Here is a 15250-nt window from a genome sequence, read left to right as displayed (position 1 = left end):
ATGTCAAATAAAAAAGACAATAACAACATAAAAAACAATGGTAATCAAACATTTGATATCTATGACAACAAGACCATATTGAGTGGACAATTTAAATTCAAATTTCTGCTCCATCCATAATAGTAATGGACAATGGATTGATAGTAATGAAAGTTACATAACTACAAAAGAGTAACAACAATCAAAGCTAATTCAGAAGTCCAAGTTGACAGCAAATACAACACCACAATATATAACCAAAAGAAACTAAGTTTTTACAACACTATAAATTCAAAAACCATGATAACCTAAAGCAGTCTACAATATAAGAAACTAGGTCTAAATATTAGACTGACTATTCAAGTTGCTACCACCAGATGATCCTCTAGCATCTAACGGCGATTCAGGTTCACTTCCAACGTCACTAGGCTGAAATAAGAAAAATAAATTAGTATCAGTACAATTTAGAGATAAAGGATGTGTAATTTGGTCCTAATATATAATTCCATAATCCAAGTGCAATCTCCAAGATCAAACTAATAAGTATCTTAAGAAATAAAATTGAATAAAATTGTCACTTCTATATGGTGTTGAAGCAACAAATAAGAGAAAGAAAAAACAAGTAACCTAAGCCTATGCAATCACATCCAGTATTACATTCAATCACCAAATAATAAGTCATAATACTTACCTGTGAATGAAATAATAAGTCATAATACTTACCTGTGCACATATTCTGATTATATATTAAAGATCTATGCATAATCATTAAATACTTTTACTATATCGATTATTTATCTACTTGATAATCCGAATACCTTTAAGTGTGAAAGAGTATCATTGCAAATTTCATAAAGAACTTATTGGACTGTGAAAAAGCAAAAGGAGTTCTACTTAATTTGAAGGACTACATCAGTGCTTAATTCCAACATGTACACCCATGATACAAGATCACATTAAATATTGGTTTTTTAGAATATTACGATTAAAATTTTAATTTCTAATAAGGTAAAGTCTGTTTGGATTTTGAATTTAAGTAGCGTACATCTACTAATGAACCATACCCCTTTCCAAATTATTACATATGCAAAACAATTTAGTTACAGTTTTATAATTAATTAAAATTAAATGTGCGTAATCGTTTACGAGAGAAACTCAAGTGAATGACTTGGTTAGGATTTTGAATATTTTATAAACAGAGGATGCTCAACTATTCTAGTCTACGAAGGCTATCGAACTTCAAAAGAAAAAGAATGACCACTACCTTATGTTTTCCAGTGACATGTTGTATAATGATTTTCACAAACTTTCAAATTTGAAGATAGCCTTATTTGAATAATTTAAGAAAAGTTAAACTGAGAATCAAACTGAAAACACAAATCATACACCCAAAAAAAAAAAAAAAAAAAAACTGAAGCACAGCAGACATGGTAAGAAATATCCTACGTAGTGTTATTATAATAAGTAGACGTAACAATTTGTGGGAGTGTAAAAAATATTTATATTGCAAATAGATAAATTATTATTGTTAAGAAGTAAGAAAGTAGAATAAAAAGATAATTGGCAATAAGGTAAGGGACGTGATTATTTAGCAGTGAAGTAATATAATCACGTGCGTCTGCGGCAGCCAGAAGTCCTTATTGAAATTGAAAAGGTAATTCTTATAAGTTAATTCACTTGTAGTCTGGTTGGATGATTTTCAACTAAGAAGAAAAGGTGTTTGACAACTATCGTTAATTCGATCCAAGTATTTGACAACTATCAGTTAATTTGATTTTTGAAGCCAGAGCCAGATTGAGTGATGCACAGTTGTACACTAAAGTAGGAGATTAAAATGCCCAACAATTACTAATTTTAATTACTACAATTTCTGTTTTATAATTTCAAGACTTAACTTGGTGCTCATAATTTCAAAGTCAAACACGAACATATACTCAAATTAAATTCAAGTTTAACACAAAATAGCATCTTCATCAATCAATTCATATACCCCTCCAACTTAATCACCATATTGTGAACATTAACACTAGACCAATTAATCAGAAATTTAACCAAGATCCATTCACAAAACATGAAGATGAAGTTAAAGTGAATGAGCAACACTTACACGTCCATATCGACCAGACGGGTAAGTTTCAACATATCCAAGCTGAGCTTTGCCTCCTAATCTCCCCTTGTAGATGGCTCTAGTATTGAAAATTCTGACCACCAAAAATAAAAGTAACATAGAATACTCAGCTTTTCAGAGGGCTTTATCATTTATCTTCAAACACAGTGAGAAGCTTTGCATAACAGAGTCTCCTAACGCTACCAGTAAAATTAATTATCATGAAGTTATCCTCTCATTTTAATTCTAGATGTCAGGTGGTGTTGTCAACGAACAATAGTAGTGTATGTGGTTGAAAGGAATCATCATCATACTTATATTTAAGAGAGTAGACAATACAAGTGATATTAACATATTTACAAACCAATCTTAATAAAAATAATTAGGAGGCTATAAGCACCAAACAGATTTACAAACCAATCTCAATAAAAATAATTAGGAGGCTATAAGCACCAAACAGAAGTCAGAACAGGAATTTAATGATTAAACAAGCCTAAAATAGAAGTAGTACCACACCTCCAGTAAAAACAGAGATGAAGGAGGAAGATAGATCCATGCAATCATAAAAACCAAATAGGAAACTCAAACACTTTTCCACATTGCACTAGAAGTTGCAACTATATATATTGTTCACGAAATTGCTATCAAATCAAGCTGAAACTTCCGTACGTGAGATGGCAAATCCATAAGAAACAGCTAAACGAGCACTAACATTACCATTCCAAACCCCCACCAACACAAATCTTGGACCAATCCACCGAAACCAATATAAAATATAAAGAGACCAACATTTTCCAAGCATGCCATAACGATGCAAACAACACAAGCCATCCCAAAACATGAACACAGAATACAGAAACATGAAAATGAAGCAAGTGGAAGCTCCTAGTACATGACAAGAGTAATAGAGTTTAAAAATCGAACACAATCCAACAAGGGAACAATTAAAATGCTATTTGTTTAAAAATGCTATTTGTTTGACAGTAGAAGCCCCCAAAAAAGTGACATCAAACAATTAAAATTTAACAAGACAATCCAGTCTCAGTAGCAACCTTACCTTAAACACAGAAAAAGGACAATTATTGTGAAAATTTAAATATTTTTTTTAAAAAAACTTTGTGTCCTGAGCTCTATTCCCAAGTAAACTGTCTATTAACACCTTTTGGTTCCTTACCATGTCCATGTGCCTCTTTCTCGTCACACAACTATTATTTTCCTTCAACACAGGTGGTCCAATATTTCACTGTATATTAACTAGTTGCTCAACTACGGGGACACATGTCCTGCCATCCTATTAAATGGCAAAAATTTTCATCACAAAATCCAGTCAACAACCTTTGATACCAAGCTAGATTAGAATTTTAAATGTGAAAATGAAATCTGCTAAGAAACTTAGTCATATGCTACATATTCAACCTAGAAATTGACAATTATATCAGTATCCACTCCCTCTTCTGATCTTGTATGCCACTTTTCAATGAAAGAATAATTATATATTATATATGCAACATTAGATGAGATCATTAGACCTCTCCCTCTCCCCAATGTGAAACCAGCTGGTCAAGGAAGAACTAAACCGTGTTTTATGTATAATAATCGAATTTCATCATCCAATTCATTTTTTTTAAATGATTAGACATTCATTTCCATTCTTTGAGTAATTACCAACATCAAAGACACTTACCTGTACACATTAAAAGGCTTTTTCTCACCTAATTAATTTGACTAAGCTTCTCCAGCACGCATATATTTTATGCCTACATCCTAGAAAGTAGAAACCGTGAATTTTACTACCATAATAAACTGCACTTTTTAAGTTGTGCGTGTAAAAAGGGGTAACCAAAAAGTTTTGGTCTGTGAGGTAAGTATCGCAATGGCTTTAACCAAAGCTGAGAAGATGCTACATACCCTATTGAAATGAGGCCCAACCTGAGAAAGTTATGACATACACTATAGAGAAGGGGGGAAATTTTATTATTTACTTATTTTTTTCCCATTCTGCCAAGTTTGGACAGGATTAAGATTTTCAAAGAATTGGTTAATTTTATCCAAAAAGTTGTGGGGAAGTTTCGTCGGTTTTGGACCTTTTATCCACTACACACATATTTGACTTTGGCATAAGACACTATATCAGGAAATTCGGACCCACCATAGTTTTTTCCCTCACGTATACACCATTAGACTTCATTTGGCCAAAGCTTTTCAAAGAAGACACTACCAGGTTCACACACCACTCGTAAAATCAATGAAACAAACAATCATTTTCAACCAATCACAAACCCTACGACAACAATATAATTGTCAAACACTTTCTCTTTAGTAGATGAAATTATAGAAAAGAAAGAGGAAACATACTTGAAACACTAGAAGGTAGGGTGAGAGAGAGGGTTGAGTAGAGCGAAAATGTGGGACATTAGCCCTAACGTGGGAGCGACGCACGGATGAGCAATGCCGCACGCGCGGATGAATGGAGCAGCGTGCAGATGAACAGAGCAGCGTGCGGTTGACCGGAGCAGTGTGCGGCTGAGCGGAGCGGTGGAAGTGGATGAGCCAGGCAATGCGCACGGTGGAAGTGCACAGATGAACGAAGTGGTGCGCTTGGCTGGAGGAGCAGAGTCAGTAAAAGGTAAATGTGGACAAAATTGGAGGGATTGGGTGAAAATAAATTGCGGGGGAAAATGGTGAAATTTTTTTACGGAAAATTGCCTCTCAAATTTCGGAGGGCATAAACCTCCTCAAAAAGTGATAAAAACCGCCACTATTTTTACAATTTTGAGCGTTCTCCCAAAACGCCGCAACTCATGTTATTTTGAGGGGTTTCTAAAACCGCCGTAAAATAACCCCCACTAAATAGCATTTTTTTTGTAGTGATTTTTTAGAAAAAAGTTAATGACACTTGATTGCATGTCATATATTAAATAATAGTTAGAGACATGTGATACAAGGCCACCTAATAATTTCTGGTAACAAACAACACTTATGTTATCATCCAATATATTTGTAACATTGTGAGTTTTGTAATTGTTTGATTATTTTATTAATTAAATGATTGTATGTTTTGTTATTTTAATTTTTTTAAATTTTGAGAATTTAAGAATTATTAAGAGTTTAGCTCGTTAGAAGTTGTTTTAAGTTGAGATCAAAGTTGACCAATTTTAGAGAAAGGTATTTAAGTTTTTCTTAAAAAAACAAAACTTGATGAAATTTAAGTCCTAACAAAGTCAGAAAGAGGACTTCTAAAGCTAAAGAGAATCATTTCTTCTCCTGACTCCGCAGCAGTGATCAAAATCCTTTCCTATAGTCGAGTTGTGTTGAGAGTTTGTGGGTTCAAGCTTGGAAAGCTAAGAACCAAGTGTTGGTCGTGTCGTGTGAAGGACCAGATTCTTTTTTCTCCTACTTTTTTCTTAGTGATTTGAAGTAAGGGAAGCTTATATCTCTTAGTTGAAATGTGTGACAATTCATGAGTTGTTATGTTGTTGAGATTGTTATGTTGTTAGTTGTGAGTTGTTAAGTTGTGAAGTTGTTGATAAGTTGTGTTAAACACATGTTAAGTTGATATGATGTTAAGTTGTATAATTGTGTTGTTAAGATGAAAAGATGTGTTGTATGATGAGATTGTTTTATTGTTAGCTTATATGTTTCTATATTATATGTCGAATTCTTGTCTATGAGCTTACCCTAGCATTTTTATTATTGATGGACTGAGATGATTATATTTATATGGAAATAAGGCGTGATTAGGCAGGAGGCGAACAAAATTTTGAAGGTCATGTTAGAGATGACAATATTTGTTTTGGTTATTCTAAGACAACTATGTTTAGTTGTTTAATTAACAAGTTAAGATTTATGTTTTGAGTCTGAAGTATTGTGTGTGTGCATATATATATATATATATATATATATATATATATATATTACTACATATATATATATGGACTATTTGCATAGTAATCTTAGATAATAAAATTTATGTTTTTTGCTGCTTAGTTATTGAGCTATAAAATATAGTAATCTGTCTATTTGTTACAATATGCATTTGATTTTTAAATTTATAAGATATATTGATAACACTTTATTATATTTATGTGGTTTAATATCGCTTAATAATTTATTCTATACAAAACTTCAATATGATCCTTACATGTAAAAAAATTATTAAATTAGTCATGTGGATATTATATATTACAAAAATATGTGAATGTTATTTTTTAGTTTGGTCACCATTAAATTTATAGCTAGTCTAAAACCACCAAATATAACATATGTAGATTAATTAGAAATAATATGATTGAAAATTACCTAATAATTTCACTCCCCTTACATGTTTTTAAATTTGTCCATCAATATACATATAACACGGTGTATAAGAACCGAACTAAACTAAATTAAGAATGGGTAATTTCTAACGTTATATTTGTTTTACCACAAATATTTTTAGCTCACTTAATAAAAACTAATTTTATTTATAATATTGTAACTCTCATCTGTCCAAAAACTTAAAGTTTACATGTATAGATTCGATTTAATAAATTTTTTATGTTTGCGGACTAAATTAAGAATATTTTGCATGAATGGGGAGTAAATTACACGTTGAACCTTTTGTATTTTACAATCATTTAAAAAAAATGAAAGCATAATTTTTTTATTTAAAGAATTGTCTCTTATAAAAATTCATTCGAAGTACATTTCAAGAAAAGAAAAAGAAAAACTCTTTCTTTCTTTTTTTTTCAACTATTTATCTCATCACGAATCTTTCTTTTATTTTTTTAAATATTTTATAAGATCCAAGAGATGTATCAGAAACGAGATGGAAATCGTTATCAATAATGCAATAAAGAAAGGGAATCTGGGAAAATAAAATGCATTATCGTAGTTCATAACAGCTCTGTATATACCTTTTAGGTTTGATTAAAAAAATAAAATACTACTGTTTAGGTAAAATAAGAATAACAATATAGAACAATAATAAAAATAAGACATTTTCGTGAACATAATTTAGGAATTATTTTATCTATATAATTTTTTAAACTTATTTATATAGATTTTACTTTAAAAAATTTCTCTCTATAAGTAACCATTATTGTATTTTTAATAATCAGATATAACTTTAATTATTTATTATTTTTAAAATAATTAAGAGTTTGTACGGAAGTAATAATGATCTTCTTGACAGACAGATGGCGTGAACGTTCCACCGCGCGCATCGTAAAGTTTCCCACAAGCGACAAGACGTAAATCTCTATTAATTAAAGTGAAGATAATTATGTTTTTTTATACAGTAATTTTTTAATTTTATTTTCACAAACTCAAGATAAGAATGATTTAATAATTAAATTATTTATGTAATTAAGAATATTTATAAAATCAGATTAATTACTGTAAATTTAAAATAAAAACCATTTTTTCTTATAATCAGGAATCAATGAGATGTCGCAATTTATTGCATTTTGTTATATTTTTAATTATCGTAAATTTAAAATTTAACATTTATTTTGACATATTTTTATTATCATCAGATAAAAAATACTTTATGCTTCAATTAAAAAATAATAGACAATTAGTATTATTAAAATAATAAATAATCAATATTATTGAGTTTGAGTTTGAAGTAATATCATAGTAAGACAACAAACTACATAAAAAAGAAATAAAGAAATATATTGGCAAGATTGTCTTTAGGTGTAATCTTCTTAATATGAATTTCTCTTGGTTCAATCATATCAATATGTTTCGTCCTCTCATGATAAATTTGATGATTTGCAAGGTGTATAACACTTTGGCTATCATAGTGAACTTTCACAAAATTCTGTGATATACACAATTTATCAATCATCCCTTTTAACCATAAAGCTTCCTTCACCTCTCCGGTAAAAGCAATGTATTCTGCTTATGTTGTAGGCAAAGCTACTATAGGTTGTAAATTTGCTTTCCAACTAACAATAATTCCAAACAAAGTGAATACCTAAATAAAGATTTCTTGGTATTCATATTTCCTGCATAGTCTACATCAATATACCTCATGATAACTTCTCCATCTTGAATTGTCTTCTTATACCTCAAACCAAATTCTTTTAGAACCATTAAAATACTTCAGTACCCACTTCAAAGCCTCCTAGTGAGCTTAACTCAGATTTGCCATAAATCGGCTAACAATGCTAATAGCATAAGCCAAATCATATATGCTAGAAACCATGCCATACATGATACTCCCTACTCCACTTGCATATGGAATAGTACACATTTCCCTCCTTTCCTCTTAGTGCTAGGAGCTTATGTGATAGAAAGCTTTGTGTGATAACCCAAAGGAGTTCTAACAGGTTTAGATTGATCCTAAAACTCTCCACTATCTTTTGTATGTATCAACATAAGAACAATTCTCCCTCTAACTTGTTTCTCACAATACCAATCCCAAGTATTCATTTAGAAGCACCGATATATTTCATGTCAAACGCATAATTTAATTTCCCTTTGAACATATCAATCTCATCATTGTTAGAGCTTCTTACAAAGATATCATCCACATATAGCAAAAAGAAAAGAACACATATTTCTCCTCTTTTCAATATGTAAATGTAATTGTCATATTTGCTCCTCAAAAATCCAAGCTTAATAGAAGATCATCAAACATCTTTTATGTCAAATGCAGACTCTATTTCAAGTCAAAGTGATTTTCTTAAGAAACAAACCTTAGACTTATCATCTGCAATCCCCTTCGGTTGCTACATATAAATAGTCCCTTCAAGGCTCCTGAAGAAAAGTTGTTTTTACATCCAATTGTTCTAACTGTAGATTATATTGACTGACAATTGCCATTAAAATCCTTATAGAACAATTTTTTATCACAAGTAAAAATATTTCCTTTTAATCAATCACTTCCACATAGGTAAACCCCCTTTTGCCACAAGCCTTACCTTGTACTTTGCCTGTTCCACAATCGAAATACCTTCCTTTTTCTTAAAGATCCACTTGCATCCAACTACCTTTTGATTCTTGGGTAGATCCACTTCCAAATCTGATTTTTATCCAAGGACTTCATTTCTTCATTAATTTATAGCTTGCAGCCAATAATACTAATTCTCCTTACTCTTCATAACCTTGTTAAATTTTTTTGGTTCTAAGTCTTGTATCTTTTTAGTCATAATAATAGCATAGCAGATAATTAGAGAATAAAGTGCACTTATAATTATTGATTAAAAAATTTATAATTGATAATTATGATAAAATCAAATACATATATTAAAATTTAAAATTAACTATAATATCTATCATTAATTTTTAATTAACGATTATTATTGCACTTTATTTTTTAAAGTAAAATTTTACAATTTAACAATTTTTAGTTTGATTTTTTATTATATATGTAAAATATTTTAAAATTACATGATTGATGACCTATTTAAGTCAACATATTATAATTTTCATTTATATATTAAATGATATATTTATTATTTCTAAATAAATAATTTTTTATATATTATTAATATTATAATATTATTGGTGAGAGAGATTAAAATTACATAAATATGTGATACTTAAAGAACTAAAATTATTCGATTAAAAATTAAGGGAGCAAAATTGTTCAACTATATTACTTGAGAGATTAAAATTTCTCAATTAAAATTTAAGAAACTAAAATCATACAACCATGATACTTAAAGGACAAAAATACATTTATGCCTTATATATATTTTACATAAATTTAATATTTATTGTATAATATTTAATTTTTGTTATTCGCCCTCCTGAATTGGAAGCTTGATCACTTGGTCACTCTTGTGATGAGGTAAAGTCTAACAAATATTATAGCTTTGAAGCAGGGAAGCAATGGCATGGAGAGGACATCTTTCAAAAAACATAAAAGAGCTTCGGTTTTTGAAATGCCAGTCATCACCTGTAAGCTCATCTGCAAGCTTATAAATAAATATTTAGCTTTCGTTGGGCTGATTTTTCTCAGTGTTGTTTTCAATTTATATATTTTTATATGTACATTGTTTGGTTGCTTAGTTACACTTGCATCTCATGTATTTGAATATAAAAGAAAATGAGCTCTTATTCTTTTTTGATATCTCAGGTCATTTGTGGAGAGAAATTATAAGGAACTGAAGACATTGAACCCAAAATTGCCAATATTAATCAATGAGTGCAGCGGAGTCGAACCCCAATTATGGGCAAGATATGGTATCAACCATCTTAAATCCCAATTTTATATTTTTTTTATTTGAACTTGTCACCTTGTTATTTGCAGTCAAATTCTATATTATCATTACCAAGCCTTTCCCTTCCTAGTTTTATAATAAGAACTTTAAGGATTTATGTATTGACATTAGTGCACACCAAGACTGAAAATATGTTAATCTGCATTGTCCCCTTAATTTCATATTTGTCCCACAAAGTTAAGAAAAATAATAGTATTAGTAGTCGACAGAAAGTAAATTTTTAATATTATCCCAGTTTTGACTTTTATCCAAAAGCAAAATAGTGCATATTTTCTTACATACACACTGAATTTATATATTGTAGCTGAAAATTGAGCTGTATATCTGAATTGTGGGAGAATAATTTTATGGGGATGAGGTTCATGCCTTCTGCTGCAATCTGTAGGGTGCTTCATTTTTTGGGCAACATTGATACTCAAACACATCACACGTTTTTATTTTGTTATCAGAAATACCCTCCTATTGTGAACTTCTAAACTATTGCTGAAATATATTATCATGTTATCGTTTCATTTAAAATATTTGCTCAACATTATTTCTTATGTAATGTAAACAAAATAGGTACGTGTGACAAATTTCTTAGGAGGTGAGAATCTAAAATAAGGAATATGAATATTGCACTTGCCTAACGGACGAAAGTTACATATAAAGGACCAAGTTTTGATTAGCTTCTAGCTTATGGGAGATTTTCAATTGTAAAACTCAACTGTTAAAACATTTCTAGGGCAAGAATTCTAGTTTATACATACGTGCTTAGGGAAAAATCAGACAAGGGAGCTTCTCAAAAGATTGAGATACATAAGTTAATAAAGGCCAAAAAGTTACAGATAATGGCCTAGTTTTGATTAGCTTAGCTTTTCAATTTTAAAAACTCATCTGTTAAAACATTTTTAGGACAAGAATTCTAGTTTACACTTTACAGATAGGTGCTTTTGGAAAAACTAGATAAGGGAGCTTGTATAAAAGTAGAGATATATAGGTTAATCTTAATATAGGCTAACAACTTGATTCTATTTTACTTATTTGATTTATTCTAGTTTTATCTAAAGTATTTGTTGAGCAATTTATTCCAACCGGCACAATGTGAATATTGTCCATCTTCGATAAGCCTTTTTTATTCTTTTATTTCTTTGATTCATTATGTTTTCACCTAAAGTATTTGTTGAGAAATTCATTTTGATATTGGCATCCGATGAATTGTTTTTCTTATTATATTTGTTGGATTTAAAATAAGAAAGAAAGTAAATAAGAACATACCCTATCGAGAACAAAAAGAAAAGTAGAAATGAGAATATCTAAAAAGAAAGTGAAACGTAAACACAAAAAAAAATGTAAGAGCAAAACAAAAAAGATTAAAAGAATGGTACACAACACATTTACATGGTTCAAATAATTTGGCTTACATCTACAAGAGAAGATAGATTTAATTGTATAAAAACAAGATTAATTATTTACAACAAAACAACTTATTATTTTTCTTAGAAATTCCTTGATCTCTCTAACCAATTATCCTTTCTTTTCTATAAATCTTCTTCCTAACTCTACGTGTTCATATTTAGTACTTTGCTTTCATGTTTTCTCTCTCTCTTAGAAAGGACTCCCAAATATATATATATATATATATATATATATATATATATATATATATATATATATATATATAAAAGAAATCAATAAGAGTTTTATTTTGTTTCTAATTATAAGAAATGTAATTTTACTTTTAACGTATTATTTGATAATTTAATTTTGTACCTTAATTTATTACGAGTCTAGCAGTGAATCATCCACTTATTTTTCATGAAAGTGGATGCATTTATTGGACAACTAATATGATCGTTGAAAATAAAACATAAAAAATAGAGTTTTTTGCCCAAATAAATAAATAAAAATAAAAAATATACGAAATAAATTAAAAAAGAAACTAATTAGCGGAATAGGTGATTTTAGATGACGTGATGTAAAAAAACGCAAGAAGATAGAACGAGTTTCATATGGCACCCTAACCCAGACGCATTTATTGGATAATGTGGCATGCACACATAAAGCGCAGGGGGAAGAGACGTATTGCAAATGGCAAGGCCCCAACAAAGACGTGAGAAAATTGGCATACAGGAAGGCGTGTTATATAATGACCAACATCAACATAGGATACACGACAGGGAGACACATTTCGTGAATTATGAGTGCATGCATGTGCTTAAAATAGGTCACATAATAAGACCGATAATTGATGACTACTGCCACTATATAAATTGTACACGAAATGTCCTCTAGGCAAGTTCCCATCAACTTATTGACTTATATAGTACAGTAGCTGAATATTAAAGAGTAGTGAACATTTCTCGTGACGAAAACTTCACGTGCCATATATCGGGAAGAAATTAGATGGAAAATATTGAGAGAAAAAAAACTCAAATTTTATATTAATTGATTAAAAATAAGACTAACAAAAAAAAAAGTATATAAGTAAAGAGACTTTACAAGTCAATTAAATAAAGTTAAATTAAGACAAAACTCAAATTCTAAAATAATATCAAAATTATCATAAATTTTTTAAAAGGATTATCTACAATTTAATTATATACATATTAAGTTTAACGGTATTGGACATAAAATATATATTAAAAAAATTTAAATCTTAAACAAAATTGTCTCCAACAAAAATACATGTTTTTAAGAAAAAAAATACAGTAATATATATAAAAATTAATGTCACATCACATTTTTTTTGTAAGTGATTTAATTTTAACAATTAAGAAATTATGAATATTAAAAAAAATAGTTATAATTACAAATGAGATTAAGTCATTTTTAAGTTTAACAATTTAATCATAAAAGCAAGATTTATGGCAGAAGATTTAGATTACTCATTCCTGATGAAATTGAAGAAAAAAAAAGATCTATTTTAGAATTAATGAATGCTTCATATTATTGTCCATTAAGTGATTGACACTAAGATAAATTAATCTTATGTCATAGCTAGGGATTACGTCCAGTGCAATAAATAACAACGTTTACACTAAATTTAAACCAAACCATTTTTTAAACACCCCCAACTACTACCACTCCAATATGTTGTGGACAAAATTCCCCATTTTATGCTCTTGCAAAAAAAAAATCTCAACTAAATGCATATGTAGTAAACATGTCACATTAATTTTGTTATTATTTGCTATTTGAATTGATTACGGTTTTATAATGGTTAATTCATTCAATAGTTTTTATTGAACAATTATTGATGGGTCTTTAATGAGAGAAAAAACGGATCAGGAAAATTAGGCGGAGAAAAAAGAATCCATATAAACCAAAAAAATGCATACGCTCAACTTTTGTCTTTTCCTTGAGCCATGTTTATTTGGATGAAATGTTTCTCTTGAGAAAATCTGTATACAATAGTAAAACACAAGTTCTGAATTGATGGTTCTTTAAACGCTTTTTATTCTTCTTTTCAAGTTGGTTGTGCCTAAAGGTCACATTCTCTTGAGTAGTTTCTGTTGTGCACCCATTTGAATCACATTTTAGAGTTTGAAATACCTCTTCAAGTGACTCTTTTTTTAAAGCTCCATCTTTATTTAAAATAGCATGCATGACTTTTTTCTTTCACTTTATTAGAAAACTTTTATCTCTCATTTTAATGGACATAAGCTCACATTGGAAGGGTAAAAAATGATACATCCCATGCTTTTAAAACACAAAGAATAATTTTTTTAAGCATTTGTCACACACTTCAAAGGGTTTGATTTATTTCATAAACAAATAAAACATCTTTAAAATATTTGATACCTGAAGGAGTTTCAACAACAACTCATTCACCTTTGACATCAACACTTTCTCCATTGTCTATAGTGACTTTGGAGATTTGTAACTGATTTAACTCTTGAAAATTCTAACATCATGAGTCATATGATTTGTACATCCATTAACTATGAGTCATGTCTCTTTGCTTTTGCTCATTAAAAAACACATAGCAACAAATAAATGTTTCTCGTGTTCCTCTTCAAACTCTGCAATTTGATCTTGATGCTCCTATGGGCTTGCTTTGATTTTACAAGCCTTCTCCCCATGACCAAACTAAGTGCAGACACTATATTCAATTTTTGGCTTAAACCAACAAAAATTTTCAATATGATTGTTCTTCTTGCCATGACAGCATGGTGAAAACTTGTTTTTTCAATCTTTTTGTTGTTATTTTCTTCCTGTTTTTTTGCCTCTTGTATATGCCACAAAAACATTTTCAGTGTTTTATTTTATCCTTAAAGATCTTCTTTGTTCAATTACTTGCAAAACATTCACTTGTTATTGCAAGTATAAGCCAGATTTTTTCCTTCTGTGTCCCATGGCCTCTGGTATGAGCATGTTTCTTTCTGCATCTTACATCATTTAAAGTATGCAACTGTGGAGTTTAAGTTGAAAATTCTGATTTTGCTTGTTGAACACACTTATCGTGGGAGATTTATTCAGACCAGAAATTAAACTATTAATTTTGGTTTAAGTGAATATTGATCTTGTCAAAAGTTGACTTGCCAGATAACTTTTGATTCTGTATTGGCTAAGGCATATAATTGGGTGTAACTATTGCCGAGCATAAACTGATCTATGATATTTTCTGCTTCAGTAGACCTTTTGATGTTGCTGGAATAGTTTCTTTACTTGCTCTTGTTGTATGTGTCCCTGAACTAAAATGAAAAGATTGTGGGCTTTGTATTTATTTACTAACGATTTAAACAAGAGTTGTAATTCATATAATGAAAAGATTGTTGTTGAAGTTTATTTGTTTCTGATTGTTATGGAAATAATGGGCTTCCGTATTTGGAAATCAGTCTTCTACATTAACATCGTAATTAGTCTTTGGTGTGGGCTGCAAATGTTATTCATCTAACATCTGTTTTGTGCTAATAGGACTTTTTTTTTCCATCTTATATGTTAGTGGTGATTTATTGGATGACAT

The 15250-nt window shown here is 29.6% G+C and overlaps 1 long non-coding RNA gene across 1 annotated transcript; it reads right to left on the bottom strand.

The window, feature by feature from the left end:
* Positions 1 to 83: 83 nt before the first annotated feature.
* Positions 84 to 4497, bottom strand: LOC145954084 (uncharacterized). Its single transcript, XR_014431251.1, has 3 exons — positions 4442 to 4497; positions 2087 to 2180; positions 84 to 403 (listed from the first exon to the last, which is right to left on the bottom strand). It is a non-coding gene; the product is annotated as an uncharacterized LOC145954084 (long non-coding RNA).
* Positions 4498 to 15250: the final 10753 nt, after the last annotated feature.

This window comes from Cajanus cajan, chromosome 2 (genome assembly GCF_000230855.2).
Source record: "Cajanus cajan strain Asha chromosome 2, NIPB_CcT2T_4, whole genome shotgun sequence".
Classification (NCBI taxonomy): Eukaryota; Viridiplantae; Streptophyta; class Magnoliopsida; order Fabales; family Fabaceae; genus Cajanus; species Cajanus cajan.
Note: the sequence above shows the minus strand (reverse complement) of the source record. Positions and strands in the feature narration are given on the sequence as shown.